Consider the following 16,181-nt stretch of genomic DNA (forward strand, 5'->3'; position numbering starts at 1 on the left):
GACAAATGAAATGAAAATGAAGAAGTTTAATTACAGATTCAGTTTATTAGTTTTACAGCACAATTCCATTTTCACAGCCTTTCCCTTATGTGGAAAAAGTATTCTGATTAAATGGAATAATATTACAGTCATATTTTAAGTTAAAATTTTACATATGGCTGGAAATTTATAAATAAGGTTAATAAATATAATATCAAATGTAATACCTGAAAATATGATAAGTTAAATTCATCTTGAATTGAAAAACATGTTAGGTGAAAAGAAAGTTGGAATGGAGAAATTCATGGTACAGAATTGTTGTGCACTAAGTATAAATTTGGTAGGTAGCAATTGGCAGTTATATCTGCAGAAACTTTATACATTTCCTTTTCAAATAAGAGCATACTGTATAGAAAATAAAATAAGTGGGATGTAAATTTATGTACTGCTCTTTCTGCAGCAATAATAATAACTGCTTTGATAGCACAAACATGAGCATTATTGTTATATTTGGTGGACTAATAATAGAAGAAATTTTGAGAACAATTTAGTGAGAGTTCCAGTTAATTTATATATAAAAGTATAATATAATGCAAGGCGATGAACTGCTTTCACATTGATAAATTACATAATAAAGAGTTCAATATCACCTACTTAGAAATGTTTCAATGATAAATGTACAATTACCTTGGTCTTACCTTATGTAAAGACCATTTGCTAGAAGTAAACATAAATGTTCTGCCTGTTATGTTGTCATTTGGTAAAGTATTGCACTGATCTACAATAGCTATATAAAATAAGAGTTGTTTTTGTTCAGTGTTACAAGTTATTGAATAGATAACATGCAAGAGAAAAATTGTGACAGGTTTTCTAAGAATATTATTTGGTGCTCTTCAGGTCCTAGAGGAGATTGTAGTACCAAGAGGATAGTGTACCTAGGAACACATGATGTTTTATGTTGAATCACATGAAGGAATATGCACTGAGACTATCATAAGCAATCTCTGCCATTTTCTACAGTGTTTGTTGTTGTTAGACATGAGGTTGTGTTTTGTGCAGCATTTGTAAATTTTTACACTGTATATGTTCAAGTGCCTCATAATATATCAAAGCTATTTGAAATATAACATTAATTCTTCAGTTACAGAGTTTTGTGTTGAGTAAAGTGCTAAGAATTTTTAGAGCTATTTATATAGCATGTGAACAGTTAATCCATATTTTGTTGATCATGCACCATCTTGTACCTTGAAAGAGAAGGTCTTTTACCATGTGATACTCACAAATTAGCTGAGATTTTGTTAATGTCTTAGTAATTTTACCTGTCTTGAAAATGGTTTTGGTTTAGTTCCCAAAAGCTCCTGTTTCAAAATGTATTTAACTTTTAACTGGTGCTTGGCAATACTTCTGCTTAATTTGATTTCACTTGTGGATTATTGGTGTTTAGGAGAGTAATACTGGAACAGGCAGGTGATTAAAGATGATATTGACAAAATTTTCATGAATGCAACCCTTTCATTGGAATAGGGTATTTGTTTCTGGATACATGACGATGTTGTACCTGGGAACATGGTTTTAAATTTGGAGAAATTTTAATTTTCTGGAGTAATTATTTAACTTGAGGAAATGACTGCTGCACATAAAGGTAAATGCCATCATTTAAAAAAGGAATAAGAAAATATATTAAACATATATTACAGGGCTGGCCAGAGGCAAAAGTCTGAAAAGTGTGCCAATATGCATCACTCTCCCGTATAAATAAATTTAATGACTGTCTGAAAGTCGTTGATGTATTAAATTTTTTGGTGCTGAAGTATAAATAAAGATCATGGCTATTGTTAGAGCTACCAACTATTAGTTTATGCAGGCATCTAGGATTTTGCAGTTTCCCTCCAATCAAATTTAAAGTGTGATTACTGGGATACTGGGAGAAGGTATTTTTTTTTTTTTAAATCCAGTATTAGGAGACAGTAATGGTGAATAGTACAACACAAATGTAACTGGGATCTCCAATTAGATATAAATTTCATATCTGAACACAAGAGGGCTCATAAACAAAGTATGAAATATAATTTATGAAAAAAATGATTGTAAGGAAATGTAAAATGCAGTAATGAAACATCCCTGTTTTAAATATTTAAACAATTAGAGTTTGGAATGATCTCAGTAGAAAGTGATGGAAACTTTGGTATTACATTAATCACAACTACTGTATTTGCTAGTTCAATATAGAGTCAATAGAAAAATAAACTAGAAAAGCCAATTATGGTGATGATAGTTGCTATGACTGCATTCCATGTCTCTGAAGTGCTCTTTCCTCATGAGATTTAGGATATGCATGTGTAAGTGTGTGTGTGTGTGTGTGTGTGTGTGTGTGTGTGTGTGTGTGTGAGTGAGTGTGAGTGTGAGTGAGAGAGAGAGAGAGAGAGAGAGAGAGAGAGAGAGAGAGAGAGCTGGTATATCTTTGTGTCAAACATTAGACTTAACTGAAATAAAAGATATTTGTGTACTGTGACAAATACAAATGTATTCTACAGACAAAGTACAAAATCAAACATCTGGTGCCTGGGGAAGGCATGTTTACTACTGATAATGAGACTGCTCTATTAGATGTTGTGAGTACTGGTTCAAAAACAAATGCAGCCCAATAATAACTGTGTCTACATGTATATACACAAACTGAGAAAGAAATCAAGTATATACACAAATTCAGAGAGAAAACAGACTTCAGTTCTGATACATAACAGTTGGATAGTAATTTCTGTGACTTCAATATCATAAAGAAATAGGATGGTTAACTTAAACAAATTTAAGTGAGCACACATCTATGTCTGAAAGAAATTCTGCACAAACAGACTGAAAAGAGATGGAAACAGTAAAAAAAAACTGGAAATATGTATCATGTTTGAAGAAACACTTTGTAATCAGAGAGTGAGTGTATTGTAAAGGAATGCTGCAGATTGAAATAGGATGCTTATTGATGTCTTTTATTATTTAATGGTCATCACACAGATACCATGTAACACCTCCCCCACCCTTGGTAATGGCTTGAGTTCAGTGAGGACGGGAGTCCACAAGTTTCTCTAGGTATAACATATCCAGCTGATACCACTTATTGATAACTAGATCCAGTAGAGCTACCAAATTGTGGGGATGTTGCTTGGTACATTTCGCTTGCTGCTTGAAATAATCCCAAACATTTTCTCTGAGATTAAGATCAGGAGGTTTAGTGGGCCAATTGAACTGTCATATGGTGCACAAATGTTTGCCATATCAGGACTCTATGCATGCAGTCACATGGGCATTTCTATTGTCATCTTGGAATATGATAGTGTCCACAGAACACTAACATGAAGATGTCAAACAATAGAAAGTCCAGGAAGGACTAACAATAATATGGAAAGGATAGTTTACTACTGTCCACACAGAGGAGGTGTTGAGTTGCTAAGACCTTAGCATCGAATATCAGTGACCATGTGTGTGTGAGCTGCTGTATAAATGTGTGTGAGTTATACTTCTGAGGAAGGAGTTTGTTCAAAAGTTGAACATATTTCTAGCAATCTTTTTCATTGTTCCTATTTGTGACTCAACACCTATATGCGGAGAGTGCCAATCTATCCTTCCCATATTATTGTTGAGATGAAGATGCAGAAGAAAGAGCAACACTTGTTTGGCAGGAATGTTATAAGAAACATTCTCATTAATTTTCATGGTAACTTGAATGAGAGGACCCATGGCATTGTGTGGAAATTTTATACAAAATATCAGAACAGCACCTTTCATGCCTCACTGAGACATTAATGCTCTGTCTGTTTTGCTGCTTTTGAAAAGAGACAAAATGATGACTTGTTGGAGCACCCTACATGTCTCCAGTCAATATTATCCACTTTCAGTGTTGTTTGGCCCATTGAAGACCTGCACCTTTATGATCTGCTGTGAGCAATGGCATGTTCTGTAGTTTCCAACTCCAAATGTCCACTGCATGCAGTTACCTTCATAATGTTCACCGGGAAACTCATTGAGATAGACCTGCATCCACTGACAGCAGCAATTCATGTAGAATAGCTGTGACACTCATTTCTGGTTCCTGTTTGAATCTTTCTTAAATGACTGTGAGTGGTTCATTACTTCTTGTAGATGTGTTTGACAGTTGACCATGATACATCAACAAAATGACCAACTTAATTTACAGTGTGCTCAAGGGCATGTCAATAGATGATAGTTCCATTCTGTTATTCTGTCATTTCTCCATATCAGCCTATCTTACTTCACCAGTTCCATATGGCTGACTGGAACATACACACCACTTAATTGTCATGACTTACTCAGTGGTTGAGGGTCATATGACAGCCTGCTACCAGTTTTACTCCATATAATATGTGTGTGTTCTCCTGAGGAGGTGATTAATACACTCCTGGAAATGGAAAAAAGAACACATTGACACCGGTGTGTCAGACCCACCATACTTGCTCCGGACACTGCGAGAGGGCTGTACAAACAATGATCACACGCACGGCACAGCGGACACACCAGGAACCGCGGTGTTGGTCGTCGAATGGCACTAGCTGCGCAGCATTTGTGTACCGCCGCCGTCAGTGTCAGCCAGTTTGCCGTGGCATACGGAGCTCCATCGCAGTCTTTAACACTGGTAGCATGCCGCGACAGCGTGGACGTGAACCGTATGTGCAGTTGACGGACTTTGAGCGAGGGCGTATAGTGGGCATGCGGGAGGCCGGGTGGACGTACCGCCGAATTGCTCAACACGTGGAGCATGAGGTCTCCACAGTACATTGATGTTGCTGCCAGTGGTCGGCGGAAGGTGCACGTGCCGGTCGACCTGGGACTGGACCGCAGCGACGCACGGATGCACGCCAAGACCGTAGGATCCTACGCAGTGCCGTAGGGGACCGCACCGCCACTTCCCAGCAAATTAGGGACACTGTTGCTCCTGGGGTATCGGCGAGGACCATTCGCAACTGACTCCATGAAGCTGGGCTACGGTCCCGCACACCGTTAGGCCGTCTTCCGCTCACGCCCCAACATCGTGCAGCCCGCCTCCAGTGGTGTCGCGACAGGCGTGAATGGAGGGACGAATGGAGACGTGTCGTCTTCAGCGATGAGAGTCGCTTCTGCCTTGGTGCCAATGATGGTCGTATGCGTGTTTGGCGCCATGCAGGTGAGTGCCAAAATCAGGACTGCATACGACCGAGGCACACAGGGCCAACACCCGGCATCATGGTGTGGGGAGCGATCTCCTACACTGGCCGTACACCACTGGTGATCGTCGAGGGGACACTGAATAGTGCACGGTACATCCAAACCGTCATCGAACCCATTGTTCTACCATTCCTAGACCGGCAAGGGAACTTGCTGTTCCAACAGGACAATGCACATCCGCATGTATCCCGTGCCACCCAACATGCTCTAGAAGGTGTAAGTCAACTACCCTGGCCAGCAAGATCTCCGGATCTGTCCCCCATTGAGCATGTTTGGCACTGGATGAAGCGTCGTCTCACGCGGTCTGCACGTCCAGCACGAACGCTGGTCCAACTGAGGCGCCAGGTGGAAATGGCATGGCAAGCTGTTCCACAGGACTACATCCAGCATCTCTACGATCGTCTCCATGGGAGAATAGCAGCCTGCATTGCTGCCAAAGGTGGATATACACTGTACTAGTGCCGACATTGTGCATGCTCTGTTGCCTGTGTCTATGTGCCTGTGGTTCTGTCAGTGTGATCATGTGATGTATCTGACCCCAGGAATGTGTCAATAAAGTTTCCCCTTCCTGGGACAATGAATTCACGGTGTTCTTATTTCAATTTCCAGGAGTGTATTTTGTCTGGTGAGCTTATCTTTAAAGATAATATTATTTCGCCTAAGACCACCTATTTTCCTATGAGAAGAAAAAAAGGTGAATTTGGTCAATAATGGTATGAATATACAGGGTGTTACAAAAAGGTATGGCCAAACTTTCAGGAAACATTCCTCACACACAAATAAAGAAAAGATGTTATGTGGACATGTGTCCGGAAGCACTTAATTTCCATGTTAGAGCTCATTTTAGTTTCGTCAGTATGTACTGTACTTCCTCGATTCACCGCCAGTTGGCCCAATTGAAGGAAGGTAATGTTGACTTCGGTGCTTGTGTTGACATGCGACTCATTGCTCTACAGTACTAGCATCAAGTACATCAGTACATAGCATCAACAGGTCAGTGTTCATCATGAATGTGGTTTTGCAGTCAGTGCAATGTTTACAAACGCAGAGTTGGCAGATGCCCATTTGATCTACGGATTAGCATGGGGCGTGGCGTGGTACGTTTGTATCGAGACAGATTTCCAGAACGAAGGTGTCCTGACAGGAAGATGTTTGAAGCAACTGATCGGCGTCTTAGGGAGCACGAAACATTCCAGCCTATGACTCACAACTGGGGAAGACCTAGAACGATGAGGACACCTGCAATGGATGAGGCAATTCTTCATGCAGTTCACGATAACCCTAATGTCAGGGTCAGAGAAGTTGCTGCTGTACAAGGTAACGTTGACCACGTCACTGTATGGAGAGTGCTACGGGAGAACCAGTTGTTTCCATACCATGTACAGCGTGTGCAGGCACTATCAGCAGCTGATTGGCCTCCACAGGTACACTTTTGTGAATGGTTCATCCAACAATGTATCAATCCTCATTTCAGTGCAAAGTTCTCTTTACAGATGAGGCTTCATTCCAATGTGATCAAATTGTAAATTTTCACAATCAACATGTGTGGGCTGACGAGACTCCACACACAATTGTGCAATCACGTCATCAACACAGATTTTCTGTGAACGTTTGGGCAGGCATTGTTGGTGATGTCTTGAGTGGGCCCCATGTTCTTCCACCTACGCTCAATGGAGCACGTTATCATGATTCCATGTGGGATACTCTACCTGTGCTGCTAGAACATGTGGCTTTACAAGTACGACACAACATGTGGTTCATGCACGATGAAGCTCCTGCACATTTCAGTCGAAGTGTTTGTATGCTTCTGAACAACAGATTTGGGGACCGATGGATTGGTAGAGGTGGACCAATTCCATGCCTCCACGCTCTCATGACCTCAACCCTCTTGACTTTCATTTATGGGGGCATTTGAAAGCTCTTGTCTACGCAACCCCGGTACCAAATGTAGAGACTCTTCGTGCTCGTATTGTGGATGGCTGTGAATACAATACGCCATTCTCCAGGGGTGCATCAGCGCATCAGGGATTCCATGCGACAGAGGGTGGATGCATGTATCCTCGCTAACGGATGACATTTTGAACATTTCCTGTAACAAAGTGTTTGAAGTCACGCTGATACGTTCTGTTGCTGTGTGTTTCCATTCCATGATTAATGTGATTTGAAGAGAAGTAATAAAATGAGCTCTAACACGGAAAGTAAATATTTTCTTTCTTTGTGTGTGAGGAATGTTTCCTGAAAGTTTGGCCATACCTTTTTGTAACACCTTGTATATTATTCTCTGAAGATACATAGTTTCAACAGACATAAATTTCATTTGAATGTGAAACCAAATGACAAAAAATTTAACTGAGACAATGTTTTACATATCACCTATGCAACACTGTTACTCTGTTATTGAGATAACAGCAAAAATTAATGAGAAAAATATTATTGGTGTATAGTCAATGTGGATTATGCAACAGGTATATCAATTAGAACTTGAAAATATTTTATTAAGTTGGAAGGACACTATTTAGATTCCAACTCTATCAAAATGAAGTATTTAAACAGTAATGTAACACGATTTTTGTGGTTATATTCACCATGAAAACAATATAACAATAGGAGTTTTATCAGTTTTATGTTCTATCATATGTTCAAAGTTTCAGCATTACTTGTATTTGAAACAAAGACGGGATAATAGAGGGCCACTATAAGTGCTTCATTCATTTTCAAAGTCCTGTATTTTCCAAAGTGTTACATGCACAAATATGATTGTGGCATTAATGGAACCAAGTGTGAATTGTAAACAACAGTGTAGAAAAAGACATTTTGGTACTTACCATAAAGAAGACATGTCAAGTTGCAGACAGGCACAATTAAAACACACTTACATAACGCTTTCAGCCACAGCCTTCATCAGTAAAAGAGACACATGCACCATTCACACATACTAGCAAGCACACCTTACGTACACATGACCACCAACTCCAGCATCTCAGGCTGGAATGCCAAGTTTGAATTCTGCCAACCAGTTGGCATTGCAAGTGCTGTACCTTGACAAAATGGTGACAAAGCAAGAAAATAATTTTGGTGTGTTGGAATATGCAAGATGTTTATCTGTTACAACAGTGGAGCATCAATTCAGAAGGAATTATGGCAACCATGTAAACAGAGCACTTTGTGTTGGTATTGACAATTTGGAACATTAATTTTCTCTGTAAACAGAAAGTACTGACTGACTAAGTGTGGCAGATGCAACTTTGGAGAACACAAGAGAAAGTTTTGTATGCAGTTCAAAAAACCAACAGAAGCCAAAAACATGAAATACCAAAGCAACAATGCGGAAGAGTTTGTTATAGTTAAATTTCAAACCATACCATCTGCTGCCTGTGAAACAATTAAAACCAGAAGATGGTCACCAGTGCCTTCAATTTTGCATCACAACACACGAAGAATGTGACAATGAACATTCTTCCTGTGAACTGGTATCAGGGATCTAAAACCCTACCTTTTATCTGGAAAAGTTTATCTCTACAGTGTGAGACTACGGGCACAAAAAATCCTCATGAAATCGTGTTGCATGAACGAGATTCACTGAAGGTTAGTGTTTTCTGTGCTGTCACAAACAAAGCTGTATAAGACATTTTTCTTCTGTGAGAAGAGTGTCATGGGTACTTCTTAGCTTGTCGTTGTTTCCACTACTTACTGCCGATTCTGAGAATTTCATCTTCAAACAAGACAGGGTACCCACTCATTGGAATATTAATGTTCATTGATATCTAAATGTGAACTATTGTATTTCAGGATTGGGTTTAGTCATGAAGATGATGTGATTCTGTTCTCTTGGTCCCCAAAGTTGCTTGACCTAACATCTTGTGACTTTTTCCTTTGGGTGCACATTAAGAGCAATGTTTGTATTACCCCCTTGCCAAGAACACTGGAACTGCTCAGAGAGCACTTCAGTGCTGCTGTGATGACCATTTACAGGATGTTGCTACATAAGGTATGGACCAAACTTGACTACCACTTGGATGTGTGTTACATCTAACAAACACACTGGAAAATATAGAGCTTTGAAAACAAATGAATCATTTATAGTAGCCCTGTATAATGAGGGCTTTGATGACCAGATGTCTTAACTGCTGGTGAATCTTCCAGTTTGTGTGGTTCTGTTCCACAAAACTTTTCTGTTCTTAATGTTTTATCCAGAGCTGCACTGGACATCTTCAGAGGTACTTCTGCTTCCATTGGCAAGACTCAGCACAAAAAGAGCATCTCTGAAAATGTCCTATGTAGCTCTGTATGAAACATTAGGAATGGAAATGTTTCATGGACCACATCTTTACAACTTGGAAGATTCATCAAGGGTAAAGATGGAATCTTTAAGTTTTTGAAGTGAATACGGACTGAAACAGTACTAGAGATTAATGGAGATATGACTAAACATTTACCAAATTAAATGAATTTTGTAACTTATTTCTCACAACAGGATTTATAGCCAGCATATTCTGGAAAATATATTTCATTAAATCATTTGTAAGAACTATAATGCATGATCAGAAAATTGAACCTTTACAGTAACTATATTCTTATGAGTTCCAATAAAATCGTTCATTATTAAGGGGAAAGAAATATAGTTTCAGTTGTGACAAGTACAAATCTACAAACAGGGGTATAGGAGCAGCTTTTGTATCTAAGTGTTAAGTATTAAAAATAGAGACTTAAACACATTTTGGATGATTTGATGTATAAACAACTGTAGCAACTGTAACTGTGTCATATCATGTTGATATGTATACATGAAATGTAGTCCAGTAAAGAGTTCATCAGCGATTGTTTTATTCATTCAATGATGACAAATATGAAGCAACTCTAACACTCACAAGGAAAGAATTGTAGTTAAGAGTTGTGCAGGCTAGTTACTAAGAAAAGAAAGAAATATATGTTATACCACAAATGGTACCTCACCATGTATGTGAAAAAAATTACAATCAATGATGTCATGTAAATTGGTGTGAATCAGAGAAACTATGTGGAAGTGGATGGTCAGCACAAAATACTGTGAATCAAAAAATCATTAACAGAGCTGATAACAAGAGGTTAAAGCCAGATCTATGTACTGTGAACAAATACAGATGAAACACTTGTTAATATTACTCAGAGAAAGTGAATAGCATACATTAAAAAATGTTAGTGGCATGCCAACAAACTTAATACTGTGTTAAAATACTACAACTACTGTCCCAGTAAAGCTTACTACATTATTTAGAATGGTATTGGAGCCTTTACACAAAGAAAGAAACTCTTGCTAAGGAAATCGTGAACATTTTGAAATGAGGCAACTTTCCAAAGTATGGTGTGTATCTCAAATAACCAGATTCTGCACATGCTTGAAATCAATTTGTGTGAGGTAAGAGCTGTACTATGATATCCTGAGTATTTTACAAGGGTTTATTCTGTAGTTGTGACTAATTCAGCTGTCATTAGTATGGCTGGTCAAAGTCTTTGTTAAACATATTCCATTGGATTAGCTCACATTAATAGGTACTACACATTTAGTTTGTTGTTTGTTTTGTAAGAGTCCACTTTGTTATATTGTATGGAGTCATGATAGGTATGGTTTGTTATCATCTCAAACGGAATATATTAAAGAGATTTAGTTTAATGAATTTTAATGAACTTATGCAAATGTTTTCTTGCATACATGAAGCACAAAAGAATCTTTTACAGAAAAAGTTCAGATCACAGAGAATTTTAAATGAGACTTTCAACCAGGTGCTTGAAATCAACAGTCACATACCTGCACAAATGAATCACTGTAACCTAATATTTGTTTATGGAGAAAGACATTTTTGAAGTATGGAACAGATAAGCATTTCTAAAAGTTATATATAATGTCTTCAACCTATTCATTCATTATAACAATAAAGTGATACTGTAATGATTAGCCTACCTGGGAAGCTATGACTGCAAACCAGGCTATGAAAAAACAATAGATAGTAACCAAAATCTGCAAGAACATTGGGTAAATTCAGCTGGCAGTAACTTTTAGCAAAATACATGGTTTATACTCCTCCTTGAAGTATATACTGACCATAGATTAAAAATCTGAAATTTATAAGTGAATAGCTGTGGGAATTTTTGGTAGCTTCAAATTAATTCACTGAACTGCAGTGAAATAGTGTACTATATCATTTACATCACTGCATCACATCTTAAAACTCACAGCAAATTACACACAGATTTCTTATGCTATGGATGTTAGCAATAGCTGAATCTTTCTACAAATTTATTTGAGTTTTGCATGAAAATATGTAAAATTTAATGCCAGAAATGATACCTATTGAAATTCCAAGTAGGGAAACCTATCATTTTTGATAAGAATGATTGTTTAAAATCTCATCTGCTGTGTTGGGCAATACTCTTGAATGATATGAAGGTAAAATGCAAATGATACTTTTGCATATTTATTTCATCTTACATAAAAAAAGTAACTACTAATCTGAAGAAGCTATTATGGACCCAGGTAAATGTGTATGCTTCTATGCTGCCAGAAGGATTGTCAAGTTGCTTTGTCACTGACCTTATGTGTGGTATGTGTGAGAGGGGTACTAAAGGAAACCAAGAGTTCACTATTTCTGCCAGAACAATGCAAATCTTCATCAAACATGTTCAGAACAAGTGCCTAACACATTTTTCTCAACACTGCATTGTGTGTTAATTTACATTTCCTGTTGTTAAATGTTTCTGTTTCATTAATAAAATGTAATGAATATATTTTAATGGTTGTTAGGTTTTTGCATATATGTTCCAGGCCACTCACAGCTGTGAGAAGTGATCACTTTTGAAACATATCAAGTAAAAGGAAATTTATATACAAAGTGGTGAGCTATTAAATATGAACAGAATAAATTATTCACTAAGTTTTGCTAGAAAATAATTTCAAATGCACAAGAAAAGTCTAGTAACCACACTATGTTGTGTGTTAGTTAAATTTATTTACCAAAATAGATCTTTATATAAATTTTACCATCACAATGTGAGACATAGTTTCAAAGTAATGTGCCCCACTACAATACCAGGAGAGAGTAGTGGAAGTGTTAGCAGAAAGGATACATTATATTATGGACTGGAGTAGATAATAGTTGCAGAAATATAATGTGTATCATTTGCATAACTTATTTGACCTCTGTAAGATACAGATGCCAATTTAATATGTTATGACCTATAATTATAAATCACATAACATGTGATTTATAATTATGTAATTAAATACAGTAATAAATTCCTGTGCAAAATTTCAAATTTTGATATCCAGCTGGGTTCATAGTATAGTCATAGAATCCTTATATTCTTGATCAATAAAAAATATTTATCAGACACAGCAACAGAAAAGTGCTGCATGTCGGTTTACAAGTGAAAAATTGAAACTCCTCTGTGAGGTTGATAATACTTTTGATGAAGTTGCTTTGGTTGTATATTGTATAGTACTGTATTGTATAATTTGGCATAGCCAATAGAAATTAATGCAGCCCAAGAAAAATATGTTTCAAGCCCACTTCCATACTTCAAATAAAAATAAATTTATTTTATAATAAAACCTCATGTTTGAATTACAGCAAAAATTGTGAAATTAGTATGTGACTCAGAGTCTCAGTTCCTTAAAGTTTTGTCATTGAGTCAGGAATTGACATAGTAAATCCATTTTCAAATAAATATAAACTGAATTAGATAACCTTACACCATGTTAAATAAGTCTGCCAATAATTTGGATTCCACACACATACAGCTAATAATTCCAAATCACAATAACTTCCTTTCCAGCTCAAATGAATTCCATGTAAGTCATTGCTAATTTTATACACGCTGGGTTATAGTCAAAGTGCTTTCCACTTTGTCTTGTTATATTTAGTTATTTCCCTAGAAGGAGGGCCATTTCACATCTATTTGTGAATAATTTAAGGTTTTAAATGAAATATTTCTTACTTCCAAATTGTACACAGTGTTGGTAGTCACAAGTGAGTTACGACAAGATGAGAATGGGTACATATTTCAAATACCATTTGATATATGATTCTTCAACCTAAAAGTCAGCACATTATAATTAAAATACTCTGATGAATAATTCAACAATTTAAATGAAATGTGTGGATTATGAGGACAGATACACAACTTTTCATTTCAGTCTAGCAACACCTTTCACTCAGCGATACTTGACCATGAACTTAAACTACCACACCTACATTCCACTGTATTTTAAATAAGTAATTTATTTGCTAATAACTGTAGCAATATCATTCATATATGTGCCTTAATGAAATTCAGTGCAGGTTTATTAATGGGCTTCATTTCATAGAAGTAACCAGTTTTTTATTTATGAATTATCAGTTTAGAATAAATGTAAGATTAAAATGATCTAAATTTTGACAAATGGTTATATTTATTAATTACATCAATTAAAATTAAGTTAAATCTTATGCTTCAAGCAAAATAGGAAGGGCCATTTACAACAAAATATGTATACTTGATGTATCCAAATATAAGGAGAAACAAAGTGTTTAATTATATTAAGTGTGGTCCTAAAAGAACTGATTAATGGGTAAACCTTCTGGATAGATGTTTTAAGCCATGAAAATGAGAGGAAAAGCAGCATGGATCTATATAGGAAGTTCGTACCAGGTTGATGTGATCCTGTATTACTTTAGTATAGTACTTTATCAGCCCTCTTTGATCTTCTTACATGCATAGAGACCATGAGACATACAAGAAGTCAAGTTGTACAACTTGATGGGTACCACAATAAAATGTTAAATCTATCATAAACTGGTAATGTGGAAACAATACGTAGTTCCACAGAAAAGTTGCTCATGATTTGATCATGTAAGTAAAGTACTTGTCACTTCTACTTGTTTTACATAGTAATGACATGTTACAAAGGAAGTATTCTTTCAGTGGTGAAAGTTATTTTTACCCAAGATAATAATGCATTCAAATGAACAGTTTCAGTATATTTATGATTTCCTCTCCAATGAATGATACATTTTTAAGACAAAATGTATTTATAAGAGTTTAATTTCATGTGGGACATTTGAATGATTCATAAATATGGAGGCTGAATATAATTTTCTATCATTATCCTCCTGTTATTATTAGATTATGAACTAAGGATATTGGTGCAGAATGTTTATGTATGGACGTGAAGGAAGGAATGAGCATCAAGAGGAGCTGGAGGAGAGATTGATGGTTTCGGTTTAACTAGTTGTTATCTTTGTGCCATATCTTATAGGTATCACAAATATCTTCCTTTTGTCCCTTACATATAGCCTACACTTTGAAACAGACCTGTTCTTTATTACTACATATTTTATTGCTTTTATCCCCCTATCCTGGTATTTTCTTTCAGTTTTGTAAACAACATAAAAATGTCTTTTACCTTTTCTTGCACTGATGGTCTTTCATTCTTTTCATACAACTTATATTTTTCAAAGTATGTCAAATAATTATGTGATTGACAGCCCACTATTGGTATCAGGAATTATGTAACTGAACAAAAGTTGACAGTGAACAGAAGAAGTGTTTATTTTCAGCTCTTGCTCAAGCATATGGAATTATTTCAATTCTAATTCTTTCTCGGAAATCAATTACAAATGTGGTATTCAGAAATTATTTGTATCTGTCAGTGGATAATTGTATTATTTGAGTTTCTTAGTATTATGATTAAAATTGGTAGAGTCTTATTTAAGTATTTTCCCTATAGCGTGTAGTTGATCTTGAAGTACGTAGTCATCATTGCTATTGCTGGTCTTATTTTTGTTTGTTTCATGTGTACCAATAACAACAATTGCTAACAACAGGAGCCACTCAACAATAAAATTCTTGGTGAAGGTTTGAAGTAGACAACGAAGAGGCAACAGAAATGAAACACACATCCAAAATTTGAATTTCCATACTTGGGTAAGATAACAAGACTCTTCAGATATCAGTGAAGCAACATATTAATTATGTTGCAAAAGCCTTAAAAATTCATACATACACTGATACGAAAAAAATGTGAATGAGTATTAATATCCAAAAATAAAAAGAAGGCACATTGTTTGTGTTGACCACTAATGTTTCTCTATTCATATTATAGGAATTTATGTCTTGCACAAAAAATTTCTTGTAACTATTATTGTCCATTTTAATGTATTGCACAACAAATTTCTTGTAACTATTATTGTCCATTCCATCTCTGTTTAAAATGTTTAAGTGTTTCACTTTCTGATTTTAAAAGTGGACGGAAAATTCTAATAGAATGCTCTGATATTATCACCACTAAATAAGGTCTTTTTATTTTATATAATGAAGTAGAACTCTGATGCAACAATATGTCTGTATGAAATTCAAAGACTACAGGGCTACATACTAAATAGAGTTTCACTTGATAATACAATTAAAGCCATTATGGCCACTCCAGTTGTTTGGGACAGCATGATTGTAGTTGAGGATGTTGTGATGTGTGTAGAATTTTCTTTCTGAATGTTAAAATTCAACAATGGAAAATCCAGGATGGAATGTAACTATATTATGAGAAGGTTGGTTGGTACTCAGTTTATAGCAGAGATGCTGAGTCACTCATAGGCACAACTAAAAGACTCTCAGAAATTTCAGCCAATGAGGCCTTCATCGGAGATAGAACACATACACACATACTCACACAAATGCAGCTCACACACACATGACTGTAGATTCTGGCTGCTGAGGCTACACTATATGCAGCTGTGCATGATGGGAAATGTGACCAGGTGGTAGTGGTAAGGAGGGGGCTGGGATGGGGAGAAGGAGGGGTAGCAGGGTAGGGTTGAGGATGGTAAAGTGCTGCTTCTGGGAGCATTCCTCTATGCTCTCACAAGCAGCACTTTACTGTCCCACACCACTAAACTGTTATCCCTCCCCTTCCTGTCCCAGCCTCCTCCTTATCCCCACCATCCAGTTGCATTTCCCATTGTGCACAACTGCTCGCA

Source organism: Schistocerca nitens, chromosome 3 (assembly GCF_023898315.1).
Source record: "Schistocerca nitens isolate TAMUIC-IGC-003100 chromosome 3, iqSchNite1.1, whole genome shotgun sequence".
NCBI lineage: Eukaryota > Metazoa > Arthropoda > Insecta > Orthoptera > Acrididae > Schistocerca > Schistocerca nitens.